This window comes from Diorhabda sublineata, chromosome 2 (genome assembly GCF_026230105.1).
Source record: "Diorhabda sublineata isolate icDioSubl1.1 chromosome 2, icDioSubl1.1, whole genome shotgun sequence".
Classification (NCBI taxonomy): Eukaryota; Metazoa; Arthropoda; class Insecta; order Coleoptera; family Chrysomelidae; genus Diorhabda; species Diorhabda sublineata.
Genome location: NC_079475.1, coordinates 14,128,788 through 14,151,352, shown reverse-complemented (window position 1 = coordinate 14,151,352; position 22,565 = coordinate 14,128,788). Strand labels below are relative to the sequence as shown.

The 22,565-nt window shown below is 31.5% G+C and overlaps 1 protein-coding gene across 1 annotated transcript in view; it reads left to right on the top strand.

Annotated features, from left to right (window-relative positions):
• LOC130452645 (roundabout homolog 2-like) overlaps window positions 1-22,565 on the top strand; it is a 551,928-nt gene that overhangs the window by 138,913 nt on the left and 390,450 nt on the right. The window lies entirely within an intron of this gene.

The window sequence follows — 22,565 nt, the reverse complement described above, 5'->3', positions numbered from 1 at the left end:
AGTTTACATTCAATCTCTGAAGACTATAAATTGGTTATCTTTTATGTTCGAAATAATAAATATATTTCATTTTCAATTAAAAATTAAAATCACAGATTTATCAAATTTTGTATTGACAAATAATTAAAAATTGAAATTCAGGGTAAAAAAGTCGTATTAAAAATTTCATTTCTTATCAATTGGATTTTATTATATTTTTCTCTCTTTAAAATTTAAATAAAATTTAATTCAAATATCCTCGAACTAGAAATGTTTCACTGTAAGCAAAATTTGTTTATTTTAGAATGTATCCTTAAGGTATTGTAAACATTACATGAATTATTCAAAATAGGTCACGAACCGAAGCTGAACTGTGCTGACGTTCGTTGGTATTGACTGTTAGAGATGGGCTGAAATATTATCATTCGATCAAAAAACTATTCACGTATTTGGTTCAAGTTTTTGTTAACATCTCTTTCGGCTTTTCTCAATCTCTTTGTCTGTTTATATGTCAGTTTTCTTTGTGTAAAAGATCAATCGATCTATTTGTACAGGAGATTTCAATATTTCCATACTTTTTTCAATATCAAATAAATGTTTATGTTTATTATAGGAAGAGATGGTCGGTTATTTATCAGCAGTGTCTACTCATTTTTTGATTTAAATATATTAGACCAATTGAACAATTATTACTCGTATGTCGATTATTCGTATAAATGCGGTGCAATATGTAAATACATACATTTTCTATGACCTTATGAACGTTTACACCACAAGTAGATGAAAAAATCTACACTTTATTCTGAGCTACTTTGGTTTGTATTTCTTATCCCTATATGACTTATAATTCTTTTCTTAGAAGTCTCATCATTAATGTAATTATTCTGGTTTAATTTCTTCCTGATATCATCCATTATTTGTTGTCATATATGATAATCTGGTAAATTATTTAGTTTAGGTTGCATACGCCCGATTTCCTTGAAATTCTAGTATGTTATACAGTTTTTTTATGCTGAAAAAGATGATATATCTTGAATAGTTTATACTTTGCAAAAACTTGATACTGGAGAGGATTAGGGGCGGGAGGTGGGGTCTGTTAAAAATCTTTTAACAAACACCCTCAATCCTCCCCAACAATAAATATAATTAGTTACGCCTAATGTAATGATACAAATCAATTTCTAACAATAGTCATTTACATTGTCATTTCACGTACAAATAATCATCACTTTCTTTTGGATACAGTCGTGACATTTCTTCAATAAATGATTCAATTCTATTTGAATATGAATAATGTCTTTTAAATAGAAATTCCCCATAATACTGACGATATTGAGATCTAGTTCTCACATAACGAGGTATGTTATCATGAATATCTCTCCAAAGTCGCCCAATATTTTGAGTATGAGCCTAACCTAACATTACCTAACTTAACCTAACCTAACCTAACCTATCCTAAACTAACCTAACCTAACCTAACCTAACCTAACCTAACCTAACCTAACCTAACCTAACCTAACCTAGCCTAACCTAACCTAACCTAACCTAACGTATCTATTTTCATTAATTCTGTTTGTATTGTCCACTGTTCTTAGGAATTTTGACTATCTATTCTTTGTTCATTCTTGTTTTCATTTTTTCTTCAATTTTTGATACACTCTTATGTTTGTCACTAATAATCGAAATCTTACATCTGTTGATATTATCTCGTTTATTTCAATGTGTTTCCTTCTTTATGTATGAGTATGGTCCCATAAGTACCTGGCCTGACCTAGAGATGTCAATAGTTGCTTGAAAAATACCACTATATTAGAAAGTAGAATTTTATAGCCATGGACGGAACGTGGATCCATCACTTCACATCCGAAACAAAAAAACAATCAAAACAATGGAGCAGAAATAGATTACGTTGGAAAATAAATGTATTTTTGCCCAAAATTTTTGTGGTTTCTTTGTTGGGCCAGGTACTTCTAGAACCATCCAAGTATGTTACCAGTATTATATTGTTTGCTGAATCTTGTTCAGAGTCAAGTGTAGAATCTGGAATTTTTTTAGAGCTACAAATAATTCTCCAGCCTTCACAAGAAGTAACCTGTTTCTATAATAATAGGTCTGAAAACATAATCCCTTTCAAAGTAATTTCCTTCAGCACTAATATTCAGACTCCAGCGATTTTTGCGGTGTTAGTGATTGTAAAAGTTTTTGTCTTGAACCCCCGACAACACCTTCTTCGCAGCTGTTTGGGCGTCCTCAATCATTTTATAATACTTTTTTACGACTGTTAGTTTTGGTGAAAAAAAATAAGTCGCAGATTGATCCAGTAAATAGATTGGTGTCCAAATTGTTTTTGGAAGCTATAAAATGCGTCACACTCGCATTATCTTATTTCAGAACCACTATATTTACCCTTTTTTCAGGTTTTTCAAGTTTGTCAGGTACTTCGCGATAGAAAACTTGTTTCACCATTTGTTTAAATGAAAATAGCTCTTCAAGCATCCCCTCTTGGTTCTCAAAGATTCAAGTTATTATCATTATTATTTTCTTCATGCTCTGACGTTACTTTTGGGGGTGATATTAAAAAAAATTATTTTTCTTAATAATGCGATCGAGCATTAGCATCGAAGGATAACTTTGGAGAAGAAACTCGGTAGTAAGAGACTGATATGTCTCATTCCAACGATGGGGAAGATACTATGCAAACTCACCGCAAAACGACACAAGAATTTCTTGAAAATTATTGGTCAGATCTTTATTGCTGAAAGTAATCAACTGAATTTTTTTGATAGTTTTTCCAAACTTTTATATTAATTGTAGCACTTGACATTTATTTGCTGACAATATTGATATAAGATGAAACGTCATACCAAATAATAATTCCATAAAAAAAATTTGTACATACGTTAAAAGGGAACTCGCTTTATATTTTGCATCAATGTGAAAGATATATTCAGCTACTTCTTAAAGTTTTTCGTAAACCTTTTTTTTTCTTATAACATGAGACCTTTTTCTGGATGAATGATATAACTCTTCCACGACATTAAAGAAGTTTATTGTAGCATCTGACACCTTAGAAACGTCATTTACTGTTAAGTTCAAAGTATGAACTGCACAAGGTATAAAAAGGGCTCGCGGATTCGCATCAAGAATGCATTTTTTAAGCCTCTTCATGTTGATCCCATTGTAATAACCATGCATCACTTTTATAGCACTCCAGGCATTATTCAAGTCTGAAAAAATTAAGAAACTACCGTATGACATTCTCAATTATATCTAATCCTATTCATCCTATTTAGTTTTTAAAAATACATTTTTGATTTTTGTTTTTTTTTTGCAAATTTTGCATATGCCCTGACCATAGGCATTTACATAACTACAAAAGACTACAAGAGATTTCAATAAAAAATAAAAAGTAGAGACGACTCTAGATATATATCATACAGATTCTGATTCTGATTCGGATCCACAACCCAAACGACATCATTGCAATGAAAACCAAGACAGATATAAAAAAAAACATGAGGACAGAGACAAAATGGTGGCCTGGCAGAAGAAATGGGACAACGATATGAAAGAGAGGAAAAGATATGGATTGATAAAGAGAGTACGAAGTATTGAAACAAGAAAGTCATGGAAAACGACTCAGTTAACAACGGGAGACGGATACATGAATGAATACTACAGAAGATAAACTATGTTTCATAATTCTATTTTTCTTTTTTTTTCCCCTTTGTTTGTAGTGCCTTGAGATTTTGATAGAATTATAATATTTTGTATTATTCCTTAGCTTTATAAATGTATATTCTCTGTTAATTTATATTAGATTAAAAGGAAGGGTGTGTTTCTCCGTTACTTTTTAAAGTGTTGCTATAGGGATGGGTTATTCTTGGCAGTGGTCTCGTTAAATATTGTATAGCTACCAACAACTACATACGAGACTTCACACTGTTAACGCAAGATAAAGTGGACAAAGAACTTTCACTCCTGTTCCAAAAAGTCCATGGAAGATTTGAACTAAGAAATACTAACGCAAAATACAATGAATGCAAACTGACGGAAGACTGAAGATACATAATTAACGGATGTATCTGCCATAAAGACAAACTGCTGCAATAATATTAATAAATAGATACCATACCCACCTAGAAACATTGACATAACTGATATAAAACTGATAGTGTGACTTGACGAATGAGGTGAAAAAATTTTTTCATCCCTATCTTTCATTACTTAGATATTCTTCAATAGTATATTGTCATAATTTCATCTATTTCTTCTTGTTTTTGTTACCTTCCTCAGAATTGTACATTCAATATTTTTCTTCGGAATCTCAACTTAACGACCTTTATAATGTTAAGGAATGTTGTAGAAACCATACATTTTTAACGTATCTTTCTATTTCGGATCAAAACTCTTTAGTTGAACAGTAGATTATAATTTCCAATTGAAAAAGTTCAAGTTTTAATTTCAATTCAACTGAATTTTAATGAAAACTAACACAAACCGAATGGTCTCGTATCTACTTAAACCGAACATATCACAGTCCAGCAATCTCATTAATGTAATTAATCAAAATGTGGAAATAACCGTTTTCTATCTCTTCTGAATAGGCATTAAATTTTATACAGGGTTATTCTTCAATATTTACGCAATACTATTTAAAATTATATATAGGACAAGATCGTATGTGTGCAAAATTGAATGTATTTTTCAGAGTACTAAATCACCGAGAAAATCTAGAGGTTTTTATTTTGGCCTCCGCGCAGACACAGAAATTTGCTTTCTCTGCCAATGACAAGATGTGAAAAAGGGTCTTGTTTACTTGGTACTATAGATAAATCCAAAAAAAATAATACTATGTGGTTAATTAATAAATAATTAAACCAGTAGTTCGACTATTCTTTTACCTAAAGTTTTTTTGAGTAAATTAAAAGTTGAAATCACATTTTATTAAGATTAATGCAAGATACCTGGAAAAATTTCTGATTATATCACTATATCGTTTATCATTAAACTTCTGAACATTATCGTTATTGAAGACATGGCCCATAAAAAATGTTTTGTAGACAGTACTAAGTGACTAATTCATACCTAGCTGTTTTTAAGGGTTACTTAGTCTAGTTTGATTCTGGGTTGAATTTTCCATAGTCCTCACACTCACAACAGAAGTAGATCAAGTATAGAGTAATGTTTCGTAGACCTCAGATGGTCCAACCAAATTATAAAACACATACTATTGGGCCGTGTAAGTTTGAAATTTGTTAATATGAATAACTTCACTCGTTCACCTAATTTGTGATGCAAAAGGTTTTAATTGTTAAATGTCGAACGAAAATAAACAAAAAGCAACTATCAGTTGTTGACTGGGTTGTCAAATTGTATTACGTTGTGAAAGTCCAAAAAAATTACGTTGTTTAATATCAATTCCGTAAGTATGATAGAAAAATATCCAATATTGTTGAATAAATCAATTTATATCCCCGTATTTTAAAAACGGTATATATTAAGTGCTTTAAGTCCTGTATATTTCAAACTTACAATTTTCTATGTCTAATATATTTACAATTATGAACGAATCACCCAGTAGAAACATTATACTGATACTAATACATGGGCTCATGCGTTTCAAAAGCAATTTTCCGGTTAAATGATGGGATATAATATACTTTCGAATTTAGCCATTCCCCATATCAACCAACACATTTTTCCACTTAACACTTGCAGTTAAATAAACGATTCCAAGTCCCACATCTGTATTACTAAATAATGTATAACTATCTCTATCGGCGAAGGAATAAAAGAATTTATTTTTTTTTAAATGTTTATTTACATTGTTTGGTGATTGGAGCGTTTTACGGGTTTATATAACTCTTTCGTTCAAAGTATATATTTTTCATTTTAAACATTAGAACCAAAAATATTCTCAATTTTTTTCTCTCAAATATGTAAAAGCTAAGAATATTGAACTGATATTACCAGTGGCGTCTCATGGTAAAAATTCTAGGTTTTCCAACTAAAACTCATAAGGTAAGAAAAATATGAAAAAGGCATAATCAACTAGAGCTTAAAGCTGTATTTTCAGTAACTATGTTGAGAGATTGCTTACTAAATCAATATATACTTCGAAACTCAAGATACAATATATGTAGCGATGTTTTTTATATAAATAGATATATTTTTCGTTCTTTTATGTCACCGAATGTCTAAGAGATGTTTTGATTCGATTTACCGTTGAAAAAAACATTTTCTCCACTCTGTTGTCTCTCAGTATATTAGCTAGATGGTTTTTCATTGCAAATTTTGAAAGCGTTGGTGCTTCATTCAAAGCCCTGTAATCATTTCTTGAATAAATTACAGGTATATTAGTCCGTATTTATTCATAAACAAGTATGGAATTCTAGGAGCATGCAAAATTGAGTTCATTCACGGAAAAATGGTCTTCAAAGTATTTCGAATAGTGATACAGCTACTAGATGCTGTTCAAAATTGAATCCAGTTGAAACTTAGATAACTTCCTCTTCTATCGTTTAATTAGTTTTCTATTTGACAACAAAAAAGTATTTCACAAAAATATTAACATATAATAAAGTCTAACTGGCAACTGTGCTGCCAATTCAGATAATATTTTGTATTTAAGTTCAAAATCAGTTTCTAATAAGCAACAATCAAAATATGCCGGATTTTTTGGTACATGTTGGAAATTTTTTAGCTGGGAGCGTTGGCAGGCATTAACAACGAAGCAAACTGATAATTTTTATATAGAATGGGCAATTTATTTGTGTCTAATTGTATAATTACGATCTGACTTCTTTGAGAAGAATTATTCTGTTAAATAATACACAATTATCAACAAGTACTTTAACAACGAAGCATTTATTGATTCAACTAATGTATTAAAAGAATGTAAAAATTCATTTCTATATGGTAGCAGCATTTGTAGAAAGAGAAGAGTCTCTAGAACAAGAATAATGCTATGTGCAATTTCCATGCAAAAAAATCAGTAACTAAATTGAAATTTGCTTTATCACTTGACCTATTCTCGAAATTTAGCGCTTCAGTGACTATTTTTCGTTTCCAAACAGCGGAAATAAATAAAATAATAAACATACAATAACAAACACAAACAATAAATAAAACAAAAATTTGATTTTGATGAACATGACAAAAATTTGGAGTTACAAAATTGAAAAAACGTTGGATGTGTTGTATAGAGATCAAAGGAAACTACAAGCGAAAATTGAATCATTTTTTATTGAAAAACAAGCAAATTTTTGAAACTAAGTTGAAGTTTGAGGTACTTGAATATTTCAGCGTATATATTTTTTTAAAAATATGTAAAACTTTTCTGGTTGAGAATAGTTTTAACTAATAATTGGGGTTTTTGGGCAATAAGAAATCAATATTTGAAAAACATTTTGAAATATATTAGATATATTAGCTTTTCCTGTGGAGGCTTTGCCCAATATTAATTTTTCAATATTATTAGATTATTAGATTATCTAGAACGTTTTTATCCAAATCCTTTGAACAATTTATACATAGAAATAGAAAAGAATATATAAAAAATAAAAAAAATCCTATATGTTGTTCCAGATCATATATAATTGCATAGATTCATTTAAATCAGTTCAGCCGTTTAAGCGTGATTGAGTCCCAAACATCCAAACATTCAAACCTCCCCACTGCTACGCGACGAACTAAAATAAATTTGAAGGAAAGTCACTAAAAAAATATTCAATTCTTTCTGAGTAAATTCATTAATTTTGTTCTTTCGAAAAAATTGTGACATTGCAGCGTTTCGTTTCTATTCGATTTTAATTGCTGCGGGATACACATTATTTCCTGTTTTTACATCTGGTACGTTAACTAATAAATCAGATAGTTTTCCTACGCGGGAGCAGACCACATAAAGCTACCATGTGAGAAGCATGGATTTAATCCTTGCAATTATTGTCCTTGCGCTTTGTTGATAGTCACTGCGAAAGCGATTCAAGAACTTCAAACGTTTGAATGTTAATGGCATATCTGCCAAGATCATTGGAATTCGGGGAAACGGTACGTCTTCACCTTTGAATTTTCCAGTCAAAATCGTTACCTCGATTGTTTATTGTTCATCATTTTCTTGACTGGAATTTAGCATAGGTTATGTTTCGAAATTGTCGTACCCATCATTCTTTTTCGAAACATAAATACACCTTCGCTGGCTTTTGTACAACACCTTTGTTCACATCACACGGTCAAATGTATCGTTTACGGTTTTATAAAAGACAGACAAAGATTTATTTCCATATATACAGATATAGGTTTCTTCATAACAAATATCAGAGTACTTAGTGATAGTTGAGGTACATTTCTTAAGAATAAATCAAAATTTCGGCGTTACAGTTCACATGTGAATAATTTAGTCACGGACCGTTAGCACTTTATATTCTTATATGTTATTTATCTTTGGTAACTTCTCAACGCTTCAAGAAAGTACTAAATTTTGCTTAAATATGGTGATATCTATACGACTGGAATGTAAAGTAACATCTGCGCCTTGCAACTTTTCGTGAGCATTTGGTAAGGTGATAATTTATATCAACTTAACTGTCATCGCTTCAGGCAGTTTACATGTTTTCTTCATGAGCGTTATATCGGCACTCCTGCGTCTAAAAATAGAGCGACAAATTATTTCACTTTTAAAACTAAAAGCTTTCGTTTTGCATTAAGGAAATATTCCTTATGAGAGGTATTTCTGGAGCCAAATGTGTATCTGTCGAAAGTCTTTTTTGTTTTGTCTGGCAAATGAAAGAATTCGGTCTCGTTTTCTGTTAAAGAGACTGTTTGTTGTCTGTGTTAAGAATAAATAATTAGACGATTATTCTGTTTTTAAAAATTAACTAATCTAGAAGATCAAACAGAGCTTATGTTTTTTTAAAACTTATTTTTTCGTTTAATGAAAAACAAAGAGTGTTATAATGAGTGAAAGTGAATATCTATGTGAATATAAATGATTTTTTTGATAATTATCTTCAAACTAAATTGGTATTTTGTTTTGTAATAGTGTGATAAAACATACGTTTCCAAATTTAATGGTGCTTTGTGCGCTTGTCTACCTATATCTCAGGAATAAAGTCGATTTTATTAAAATCTCCATTCCGATAATTCCCTAATAATTAGCTCATGGCTCTGCTTGAAAGATTTGAATACCAGAAAAGAAGAAAAGAGGACGCTAAAACAAATCTTCACAAAAACAATTGCTGAAATTTGAAGAGAAAAAAGAATAACATGGAGAGAGGCCATAAGGAAAGCTAGAAAAAGAAAAGAGAGGCGGAAATTTGTTCTTGATTAAAAAGACACACACCCCACATTGACAGTGCCTAACTTCATTTATAACGAATATAAACTGTTCACCTTCCGTCTCTGAAGACGATAAATTGTTTATCGAAACGAGCGTCAGATAGACTGAATTTAATAGGTGAGGAATTGAATAAATTGATGCCATATTATTAAATATTTCAATAACAGGTTTTTAAAAATTAGTGAAACTTTCTAATTAAAGACAAACATGACGTTACTTGCTTTGAGAATACCACTATATTAGAAAGTACACAATTTATACAACTTATGTTTGAATACGCCAGTTTAGTATTTGTTTGGCAGCCATCAATATTGAATATTTTTAGTGAAACCATAGAAAACATTGATGTTATGTGATACAATACAATGTTGAAGAAAATCCACAAAGCGGTACCGGATGATTCTCGACTGGAAGTGCACGAGCTAGCAGATATATTAGGCATTTCAAAAAATGCGGTACATCGTTTATTAAATAAAAATTTGGATATGAAAAAGCTGTGCGCAAGATGAGCGCCGCGTTTGCTCACAATGGAATAAAAACAACGTCGTGAAGATATTTCTATCGATTGTTTGGGCTGAAAAGGGACAACCAACTCCAAAGAAGGCAAAGACTGTTCCATCTGCAGGCAAGGTCATGGAGTCGTATTTTTGAGATACTCGGGGAATAATTTCCGGCGTATATTACGCAAAATTAATGCAATGTTTAAACAAAGAAATCTTGCATTTGGCTAAGAAGAAAGTATTTAATCAGAACAATGCACACATCCGTTATTGCAATGGAAAAAATTAACGAATTTAAGTTTGAATTGCAACCTCATGCACCCTATTCACCAGATTTAGCTGCTTCGCATTATTTTCTGTTACCAAACTTGAAGAAATGTCTTGGAATTCAAATATTTTCCAACAGGGATGAACTGATTACTTGCCAACTTAGTAGATGATATCTTCGAGATCTTTGTGATCAGGAGAAAAATTACAAAAAAATATGGAAAAATATACAGGGTATTCATTTACTAAGAGATCTAGCAATTCATATTTTCCCGAATCTGCATACCCATTACATTTAACTTTCCAGAATTTTTTGTATCTTTTTCAGTTTAATAAGTAACGAGGCAGTTCAAATTATAATGCAAAACCCGGTAGGTATAATGAAACTGAAACAATACCCAATTTTACCCTGATTAAACGATAGGGAGTGGACGTCTCTATACTTTCTTAACAACATGTAGATTAGATATCTCCTAATTATATGTAAAACGTTAATAAAAAAGTAGAAGATAACCTACAAAGATAAACGTATATTACACAGTGCTCATTCTATTCAAACATGTAGTAAGCCGTGTAACCGTAATTGCAGCTTTATCTTTTTTCATATTAATATGTCCGTTTTGTTTGAATACATCATAGATATGTATTATTCAGTTTATTTGCATAATCAATCATATATAATAGAGTAACTAATAAAAAACTTAGATGGGTATTCAAGATAGATATACTGTACTTAAGTAGCAACTGGATTATTTTTATTATATTGAATGTATCAATTATTACATGTCTAACTGGTTTTCAGGATTTGATATCAATTTTTGAAACTAAATCTTCGAGCTTAGTAGTGGTTGACTGGTGGGATTCTTGTGCCTACGGTAAAGTTTGATTTTGATTTATTTGTTCATGCTTTCCTTGAATATTACATTTGAACAAATTCAGAAAAAATCTTAATTAATATACGAAATTGAACTAAAGAAAAATTCATATTTTACCTCAAGTGAGCACAGAAGTTTGTAAGACGAGTGCAGCAATTTAAGTGGAAGAGAAAAATGATATTTCCTCACGTATTATACATTATACTTTTTTTTCGGATGCCTAGCTTTAACACATTTTTTGTGAGTAGCCATCTCATTCTTCCACCTTCAAAATACGTAGATTCCAAAATTTTACTGGGGTTTTTACGACCACTACCCAAAGTGTTCATACAAGGGTCACTTCTAAAGTTTTCTTCTTCTATATTTGTGAATATTTCTATAAGTCTACAATTAGTTTTCAGAATTTCGTCATGAATGTGCGTTCGTCAGTGATGCATTTCAAGAAAGTCGGCCAAAATCGGTTGTTCAAGAAACATCGTTGCCGTCCGTAACATAATTAAAGAAGATCAGCATGTGACTTACTGACAGATACAGGCGCCTCTTAGAATATGGCAAATTGCAATTCAATAGATTTCGCATGAATATTTAGGTGTGACAAAGATATGGATTCTGCAAGCCAGTTCCCACCCCTAAAGCAGAATTTTTGAGGAAGCGATTTTCATCAGCTTAAGAGGTTGTTGTAAACTTTCCAAACCATGCTTCTATATCAGCTTCAGAGTGCATAAATGTTTTCAGAATTGGTTTGAGCGTGTGCAAAAATGTGTAGACCTTAAGGGCGAGTATGTCGAAAAACTGTTCCTTTCTGTTTCAGTTTTTGTCAAAACTTAAAAAGCAACCCTATTATTTCCATAGCATTCACATACAAACAAATAAAACTAAGGAAATAAAAGAATGTAAAAATATGAAAAAATTATTAAACATAGTTAAAAACTTTGAACCACGAATTATAATTATTATAAGTTAACTATATCCCTTAAGTAAGATTATTTTAACGAACTCGTTCTCGAAATGGGCCGTGAAGCTATTCCTGTTCGGTTATAATGGAATTCTAAAATTTCCATACGCAGCGGCGAGTTGCCGTATAGAACCAATTTCTAGGAAGTTCTTTTTATTTATTTGTGTTTATTTTCCAGAATTTTTGAGAAATTCGTTTTGTGTATATAAAGGAGTTTGTTTAGCGGAGTTAGTTATTTTATAATAGTCATAGATAATGGAGTGAAATAGAAAACTAACCGGTGACACAAAATAAATGATATAAGTTTGTCAAGTATTAGTGAATAATTGATGACTATATAAGTAAGTTAAGTCTAGTGTAAATGTTTGAATAAATTAAGTACGTAAAAGACAGTGTATAGAAATATTATAAATAAGTAAGAAAAACATTACAGTATGGAGCCCCATTTTCCCAGCTTTTATTTTGTATGAATTATAATTTTTTATTAAAACTCATTTAATTATTAGTTTGTATGTTTTTAATAAAAAATAATTCAATCTACAAGTCTCGTGTTATAAACCACTTCATTACTAACACATCAAAACTTTACGAATCTCATTAAAAGTTTCGTTTCAATTCTCATTTTAAACTGGTTCTATTTAGATATTAGATTATGAAGTCTATTATTATAGAGGCCCATTTCTGCTTTTAGTTCGTAGAATTTGATATCCCAAAGTAACTTTATATTCAAAATATTTGATAGATTTCTGTATAATAGTCAATTTAATTTATTGGTGAACCAAAACACACATTCTTAAGGCTGCTTCAAGAGTTTCATATAATCAAAAATTTACATAGAAACGAGAAAATATAGTGAAAACTATTTTATATTGGTACTATATATACTGTTATAATGGATTATTCGTCTAAGCTTACTCGTGAACAGTTGATGAATATCTTTTTTGCGACATCTTATTCCATGGACCTTCTGTCTGCCATCGATGAGCTATCATTGTGTGAGAAGAAGGCTCTAAAAACTTTCTATTGATTGTATTATACATAGATACTCAATTGTAGAGATAAATTTGTGTAAAGTAGAAATAGTGCAAGGTTTGTTGTTCCATAAATGGCCGAGAGTGGACTAGAGGAAGTGCCTCGAGGTACATAATAAGATTCCAATATTCTGAATTCGATTTCTTGGATGAGCGGACTGGAATAAGTAAAAAAAATCTGTTCCATCCTTAAACATTTCCAAATGCACTTCCTTGTTCTCCAAACCCATGAGTGGCTACTGCCCTTGTTGATGAAATCCGAATTCTTACATTGGTAATTTGTATTTCTTTCAAATCTAAGTTAGTAAAAACAGTAAACTATTATGAGTTTCTTCTCCTTCTTTTCTAGTGATCATATAGTCCCTTTATTTGAGCTATCCTTATTCTTGTAACTCCTATTTCACCCATCTATCTGCATCCTCTTCTACCATGGCTGTAGAAGTGCAAGATAGTTAGTGCCTAGCCCACAAAAATTATAGAAAAAAATATATTTATTTCATGTATAGCTCGATATCTTTTTATAATAAAAATCGTCAAGCTTCTCAAAATAGCCATTAACTTCCGATATCAGAACAAAATAAAATCTAATGCCGTTAAATCTGGCGAATACGTAGGAATTTAATTTTAGCCATTGTATAAAGGATGTGTGAGCTGGTGCATTGATTTCTTAGTGAAATACTTCCTTTTTTACTTGATTACTTTGCTCAAACGTTGCAATAAGTTTTCATTTTACTCGCTGTTGATAGTTTTTCCTTTTTCAAGATAGTCAATGGAAATTATCCAAAGCGCATCCCGAAAAACCGACATCACGACCTTGCCTTTAGATGGAACGGTCTTTGACTTCTTTGGAGCCGGTTCTCCCTTTCCAGTCCATTGTTTTGATTGTTATTTTGTTTCGGATGTGACATTTACAAATTCATTGAAAACGTTCACTATTGATGACTGCCAAACAAATACTAAACAACATGGCGTCTTCAAACTGGAAGCAAATGCTGCAGAGATTTTGTACTTTCCAAGCCACCTCCATCTCTAGGTCAACCCAGGTACTTCTGGGACCATTCCAGTATATAAGCTGCAGTCTCAGTATTGCTTCTGGTGCGGCTTATGCAGTACTTCACATAGATCTGGTGATTTCTCGTGCTGATAGCCTCTGAACTTTCGTGAATTTCTTATTGTTTATTTTTCTTTCTACAGATTTCTATCATACTACTGAATCGAAGATTATAATAATATGCAACTAATAGCACTCAAATTCTAATCCTTTATTGAGACTATTATTATAAATATGCATTAGATATAAACTCATTGAATGTATTTCTGTTTACCTACTAATTTATTTTAAATCAATAATGAGTCATATTATAGAATGTGGGAAACAAAATGAAGTACTCAAAGGGTTTAAATTACTAAATTAATTGAAGTAACATGAGAGTTGGGATACATTAGTATCCATTTGGAATTAACCCATCCTCTATTATCATTCATGAATCATCAAAAAGAAGAATTAATTTAGATAGTGCTTTCAAAATCAATATTGGCTATAACACGTGTAGACTTCAGAATAAAAAAGATCAGCTTGAAGCAGCATTAAGAAACGAAGTGAACGAAGAGATAAAAATGTTTGAACTGAACATGGATCAAGACCATACGAATTCTTTACAATAAGATAACAAACCAAGTAATTTTGAAGATTTATCAAAAACTTTGACAGACACTATGCGTTTTGAACATGATGACAAATATATTATTAATGAAAATATGATGAAACACAACGAAAAATCTATTAATATAAATGTTGTTGATATTAGTTAATATTAATAATAAATGATATACAATTGATGATAAAATTAAATCATTATACTTCACACCCCTAGTGGAGGTACTTTGTACTTCAATCATAAAGTCAATTAGTTTGTTTGAGGTTTAGAGTGAAATAAAACCCTCAATGAGAATAGAAGTAAAGTTTTAGATGTACTCATTTGAATTCGAAATTTAAAAAACCAATCAGGCGCTAACTTGAGCTCATGCAAGAAATGATTTTTTATAGCTTCTGGATTTTTAGATTTCCTCTGAAAATTGTTTTCTAATTGAAAATTTCCTGTTCCAGAAACTTTGTGAAAAGAAAGTTCGGGTTTACATTTTGATTTTCTCGCAAAAATTCTAAATTGTAATTGGTGAATTTTTTCTCAGATAATAAAAAATTATTTGCCTTTCTACTGTATAAAACGCTCAAAGAATAAGTAATCGGAATAAGTAATCGATTATATTAGCTTTCCATTGTTTGAATATTTATGATTGTAACTTAAAAACTGGACAGATTACAACCAAATGATAAAAAGCCATATAGGAGAATATGAATCCGTCCTAGAAATTGTATTGAATCTTGTAGCTTGCAAATAATTTTCACCTACTATTTAATAAATATTTCTAGCAAATATGGAAAATATTCCTCATCTATTTGTAAAATATTACGCGGAAGTAATGAGAGTAACAGCGTTTGAATGGAAATATGTAACGAAACAACGTGCGTTTGTTGCTTCTTGAAATTAAAGACTCCAAAGAAACCATATGCGACTGATTCGATGCTAAACCTAAACCCAAATGTGACAATTGCAAGATAACCATAGAAGTCTCGGAACTTTTAGACAATATAACCAACCTCAAAAATTACCTCAATGTATTTGAACTGAAAGGTGTAACTAAAATAATAATGCAATAAAAACATCACCACCTTCAAAAAATATCAAAATGTTTCTACCCTCCAAAAAGGACTGAACTGACCGCTTCAATACCTATCGAACTTGCGATTATTTTGTGTAATTCGATGAGAACATTCTAATTTAACAGACGCCACGAGCATTTCGATAGAGATCTTCAAAAACCATTTTTTCCGCAATTAGCAGTACAAAAGTTCTGATTTAATCACCTTACATGGTTTTTCTGAGAATCCGTGAAGAGATTTAGAATGTTTTGCGAATATTTGCGTGTATCCGGCTCTGTACAAAGGCGTGTAGGAAGATATTATTGTGTGTAGGAATAATATTATTTTCTGAACTATTTTACATGGTTAAATTTTTCATCAACCGAGTAATAATTTATTTCTAGTAAGGAATCCTTTCCGGGCAACCTGTATGAGATTTATCATCAAAAGGTGGTGCTCTCATCATTTGAAATCAGGATTATAAACACCAGGGAGTAATTGTAAATTTCTGATATGTGGACTCACGTTCAAGAGCTTGAGGAACTGAGTGCTTGCGAGCTTGAAGAATGAGAGAATACGAATGTGCGCCAGGAAAGATTTAATACAGATGAATTTTGAAATTATGATTTTTGAATTGAAGTACGTGCGATACTTAACAATGTAATTGCAACATATATTGTACATTTTGCACATCAATTGAGAAGTATGTTTTCATCTGTTTTTACAGAGACGTGAAGGAAGATCTTCGATTTTTTTCCGTGCACTAAATAAAATGATACAATTAAAAACAATTATTTATTTATAACACTTTTCTGAGAACAACAACAACAACATAATTTGTATATTTAGAAATTATTGATATCAATAGTATCATTTATTGTATCTTCGATATTTCCTTCTTAAGAATTAATGATGCTAGAGCAGACGGTGTGCAGATGTTTTGATTTTCCTGATTAAATGTCGCAATTTGTCTTTGTAGGGATTCTTCTATGTATCCTTCTGCTACATTGAAAGAACGTCATCTTCTGTGTCTTTTCAGAGTGCGCAAATTAGCGTCGCTATCCACCAACATGATTGCCGAAGAAAGCCTTAACCTATGTGTATGCTTTGGGATTTTCCAGTTTCAGGTATTTGGCCAGAAGTTTTCGGAAAACTTTGATGGTAGTGCATCCAACATGGTGGGCATAATTACGATTTCGCTATGAAACAAATAATCTAGTGCTGTTCATATTTTTATGCCATAGATCTGCATATTTACGCTAAAGTGTTCAAAGCTAAAATGTATATCTTTCATTGGTAGGTAATGGTAAAATTGCTTGGCGTATGATTTGTCTTATCTCACAAAAACACAATGAATCCCCTAGAGAAGTATGATAAAATATAGTTCAGTACAAGTCCAGAAATAGACGTGTTTTTACGACATGTTGAGAAAAATTCTCATTTCCAGATTATATACATATTTTTCCAAGCTTATCACTTCCAAATTTCCACAACTTTAATTGATGAGTTATTTATGATACAAAAGTCATATTCTGTGGAAAAAACTAGACCCAAAATGATTTTTTACGACCCTAGAACAAAACGATGTTGTTCTAAAACAGTTGATTAATAGAAAACCAAATAAAAATTGCATCAAATCAATTCGACGAATTGTGTATCATTTGTATGTGCGGATTACATGAGCGAAAAGAAACGCGAGAAATCATCAACCATGCTTGATAACTGAGAAGGGGCGGTAACCGCAAACGAAGATAACGTTCGGTAAAGATATTTATGACTTGGGGCTCTTGCAAACTTAATTTGAACGTCCGTTGTTTCACATTCAATCTCATTTTAAAACCAAATCAGGACCCAGATTAAGTTAGAATATGTACAAAAAGAAGGGATCTGTTTGGTATTTCGCTATACATCGGGTTACAGTAGATAAAAGGATTAAAAAACAGCTTGTAGGGTAATTTTTAAGTCGTATATTTTATTACCTATCTGATTATACAGTTTTACTTGACGTCAGATTATCAGAAACATGGGTTGTATACAAAAGATTTAAAAAAGTGAGAGATTTTATATAATTTTTGACATTCGGTTTATGTAACGAAGAAAATTGTGTTTCTCTGCCACGTGGACATATGCATTATAGTTTGAAATTTGTACTCACTTAGAACGAACAAGGAAAACCTTTACGACTTCAACGTCTTCAACATAGATATAGGATTAAGTAAAATTCTTAATGATTATTTATAGGGTTCACGCCAGCATGGCGACATAGCGACAATTGTCGCCAAATCATCAAGAAATGTCGCCAAAATCATACTACACATCGACGAAAAATTTGTCGCCCAAAATATTTTAAAAAAAAACTATGTTTTATATTTACTGTGCTGTTTTTGCATAAAAGAATTTATATATGCCGTAAAAATATGTATAAAAGCGTGTGTAGCATGCATATGTTAATTTTTTTACTTTTGTCTACCACGTTATATTTTTGGACCACTTAATCATAACTTGGGTGGTCCTTTTGGACCACTAAATTTTCATTGCTGGTGTGAACCCTAATTATTTATCTACGTTTGTGAGCCAATTGGGGTTTAACTAAGTGAGCACATCTGTGATAAAATTTTTGCTATTTGATGTCCGCCATTGATTCTCTCACTGGATTCTCTCTTTCATCTTGTAGAGGAAAGCCATTGATCAATTTCTGGTGGTCATTCAAAAGTCACTAAAGTTTCTCAAGTAAATCCTCTTTACGTACTGAAAAAGTGGCTTTTCATTTTCAGTAGGTGTAGAGGATTTACTATAGAAAGTTTCGTAGCTTTTGATATGACCTAAAATTGGTCACTGGCTCTTGGTCTATTGCCACTACCTTACTAGCAGTTTGGAATTACCTACGGCTTGGTGCTTACAGGTGTTGAGAAGTATGACCTACAAATATCTTCTTCCAATAATCATATCACTTTCTACTCCGTTCGTTGCACTAATATTTATTTTAAATAATAAAATACTGACTATAAATGGCACTGGATTCATATTTTTGATCTATTTCAATAATTTTTGTTGTTGTTTTAACGCAGTAAATCCTGGGAATACGCCCAATCCACTACAATCTTAATATTCGACACTATTTCCTTTTTGATTATTTTATTCGTGACATTTCAATGAATTGTTACCTAAAGAATGTTCCAAAAAAAAAATTCTAGTTATTTTTAACAAGAGAAGAAATCGTTCTCTTCAACATATGATTTAATGTTTGTACCGTATTGATTATAACTTTAAAAAATTGAAAAAAACTGTTATATTCCTTTTTTTGTTACAGGTGGGTGCAAGAAGTATTTATTTTTATTTACACTTTCGAAACTGGTGAGTTTGACAAAATGATTGTTCGTTAGTTGTAGTTTATCCAAAAAACACAATTACGGTGTTTCTAAATTTATGAGATAAAATTTATTAGGTGATTGCTCGTTTGACATTAAGATGGGTTTTTCCTATAACAAAAGTTCCTCAGCTCATGCACTTCCGAGATAACACCCTCAAGGTTTGGTTTTTATTTATTTCTAAAAATTCAGTAATGCTAGGAACTTGAAATCCTGTTTTTTGCACTCGTTAATGACGAACTACGCGGTAAAATTAACAACCCGTATTTTATTTCATATCACAACTATTTTTTAAGATTTAGTCTTTGTCCTTGTTTTACTTAGGCATATCAAAAAAAAAACGCGGAGGTGGTTATTTCCAGCATTTATTATAAATCGTATTACTTTTTACATCTTTACTATTTTCTATCTAATTAATATTAAAATTATAAATTATGTTGTGCATTTTTTTTCTCTGGAGCTATTGGCTTTGGGGAAAAAGTTTAAGTATAAAAAAAATTTTTAAATAAAACAAAGATTCCAAGTTATAATTTTAATTCATGAAACTTCATCTTAAAAAACTTTTGGTATAAAATAAGCTAAGGGTTGCTTGTATAATGTAAAAGAAATGTAGAAACATACCCGTAGTTAATCCTTCGATCTAGTTTTAGAAAAAATAAATAAATAAAAACTTAATTTTAGTCCCCATTTTTTGAGGGTGATATCTGGGAGAAGGGTGAGCTGAGGAAATTTTGTTATAGGAAAGACCCATCTCAATTTCATACGAGCAATCGACTGAACTTTGTCCTATGAATTTAGAATCACCCTCACTTTGTTTATATTGTTTGCCTGCATTATATTTAAAAGACAATTTTGTTTTGAAAACAAAAATTGCATAAACCAGCATCTCTACTAAACCAGCTTCACGAATTAATTCCTAAGGCTATGGTCTCCTATAAACGCCGTCGGCCGCGTACAGCGTTACACCGTACGCCGCGTCTCTAGTTATTTAGAACCATTTCCGCGTAAACGTCGTATCTGGCGTTAGCACAAAATGTCGAAATTCGATAAATAAAAAGACGAGTTATTGATTGAATCAGTCCAATTGTGCATTTGACAATAAGTGACAAGCAACTTTTTCATCATATCATCATCATGATATGAGCTTAGGATGCCATTTTGATGGCAGTTTTATTATATATTCCCGCACAAGTTCCACATTATGTTTGAATAATTTTTGATTGACACGAAAAAATTCAATAAATACAATATTGTTATCTTTTAAGTGTATCATTATCAAGATCTGGAAACATCTTTCTTTTTCTTTATAAATAATCTGTGACTTGTTGCCTTCGTATACGGTCCTCTTGTGCATCCTCTTCAATTGACATAAGTATCGCCAAAAATGTCAAATTTATATCCATTTTATATCATACGCTAACACCGTTTGTCGATTACTGTTGATTGCTGTCGCCGTGCATAGCGTTCAGACGTCGATCGGTACGTTTACGCTCAATCGGACGCCGCATACAGCCTTTAATAGAAGATCGAGTTCCAACTGAATTTCAACAAGCATCATAATGAATATATTTCAAAATGAATGAATGAAAAATCTTATTTTCAGATATAAAATGAATTATAAAATGCTAAATATGATCGGAGGATTGTTAAGGAATTCATTTTGTTTATCTAGTTTATCTACCGATGTTATGAAATGTTCAACTATTCTCAGTGTTTCCATACCTTCAAGACGATGTCAACTTTCCGTATTATTGTGAAAAAAGTGTCTAGATGTACGAGAAATATGGATCAAAGCGCCCTAAGCAATACTAGTATTTTTTATTCATAATTGTTTTAGACTTATTTTAAAAATTATTTCTGACTTTCTAGTTTGTTGGGCTTTAAAAGCTTTAGTTTGATGAATTATCAAAAATATTCATTTTACGATCTAGTTATTAGTTAATATCCAACAAAGGATGTAAAGGATGTGCAAGGATGTAAAATTCTTCTCAAACAACCTAATAAAATTCAATTTGTTAAGTAAGTAATACTGATGCAGATAGTACAGTAAACCTCCGACATAGAATTTTTTTCCAGCATGAACGGGATTTGAGCCCACGACCGGCGACGTTCACGCCTTAACCCACTCGGCTAACGAACGACATTAAAGTAGTGGGATATACTAACAGTAATAAGTCACAAAAGAGAATTACAAGCAAACATATCGCTTAACTCCCGGAGGAATTCAGGAATTTCCTAAAGATGAAGATATGTTCAAAAAATATTTTATTAATTTAATTTCGGGCTGTATTTGTTATTATTACAAGTCATGCCGTTGTGAGTACCCTTGAAAATTGAAAATTGATGACATAGGAGACCGATATTAAAACCAAAGTTTATAGAAATGTTTAATCCACAAAAGAACTAACCTAATCAAATTAGAAAATATTTTACAAAAGTTCGAACACGAATGACCGTGATATGCTTTTTTCAAATTACCATTTACATATACCAATTTGGCACGAAAGCAAAAGATATAGTTGGAAACAGTCCCCTGTTTCCAAAGGTCATCTGCGACTACTCACTTAATGCTTAGGCTATCTCTTAAATCTACAGTACCATGGGTTTTTGAAATGCAGTAATGTTACTAAAACTTTATGGGTAAAAAATGAAAATATCTAAAAGTAGATTAGACTCGATTCAACTTCCAACGCCCCTGAAACCTGTATATCAAAATAGCGTGGAAGCTCAATATTTCGGTTTAAAACCGTTTTCCGATTTTCAACCATCTATATCTGTCTTGCCATATTAGATCTCTCTATCTTATCTACCATATCGATACTCTCCCTCCAGCTTCTTCATGGTATCCCTCTTCTTCTATTCCTTGTGATGTCTACTTTAGAATCTGTTGTTGGTTTCTTCTCTGTTGTTTGGTATTCTTTGTACAAGACCGTAGCAGATTAGTTGTTTGGTTTTGATGTCAGATATTGATGTGTATTTGACTACTATTCTATACTACCACCTGAATTTGCTCGCTACTCTTGCGATCGTTATTAGCATCTTCTCCGTTTTTGTTTGTTTCATCCACCACATTTCGTCACCATATGCTACAATGCTTTTCAGGATACTGTTATATATTCGTTGGTTGTCGGCTTTTTCAATTTTGTACGTTTTCTGTCCTTTCCTTCTTTGATTGCTGTGTCGAGTGTTATTTTCATTCTTCAGTACTTGTATTCCTCTCAGTGTTTTATTTGCGTTCCGTAAGTATGTACGTTTGCTCCGAAGCACATACATTTAGTTATTTTACGTTTACTTCAAGACCTTATTTCTTGTATTCTTCTATTAGTTTTCTATTCATATATCTCAAATCGTCATGATCCTATGTTATTACTAATTGATTGTTTGCGAAGCAAAGCGTGTATAGCGTTGTCACTTGTGTTTCCATCCCTCAGTGTTTCCGCTTCCACATTTTGAGCGCTTGCTCCAAGTACTCGTAGATCTTAAATAGAGTTAGGGACAGGATCTTTCAGGAAGTACTTGATTCATATAATATTAATATAAAAAATTAGA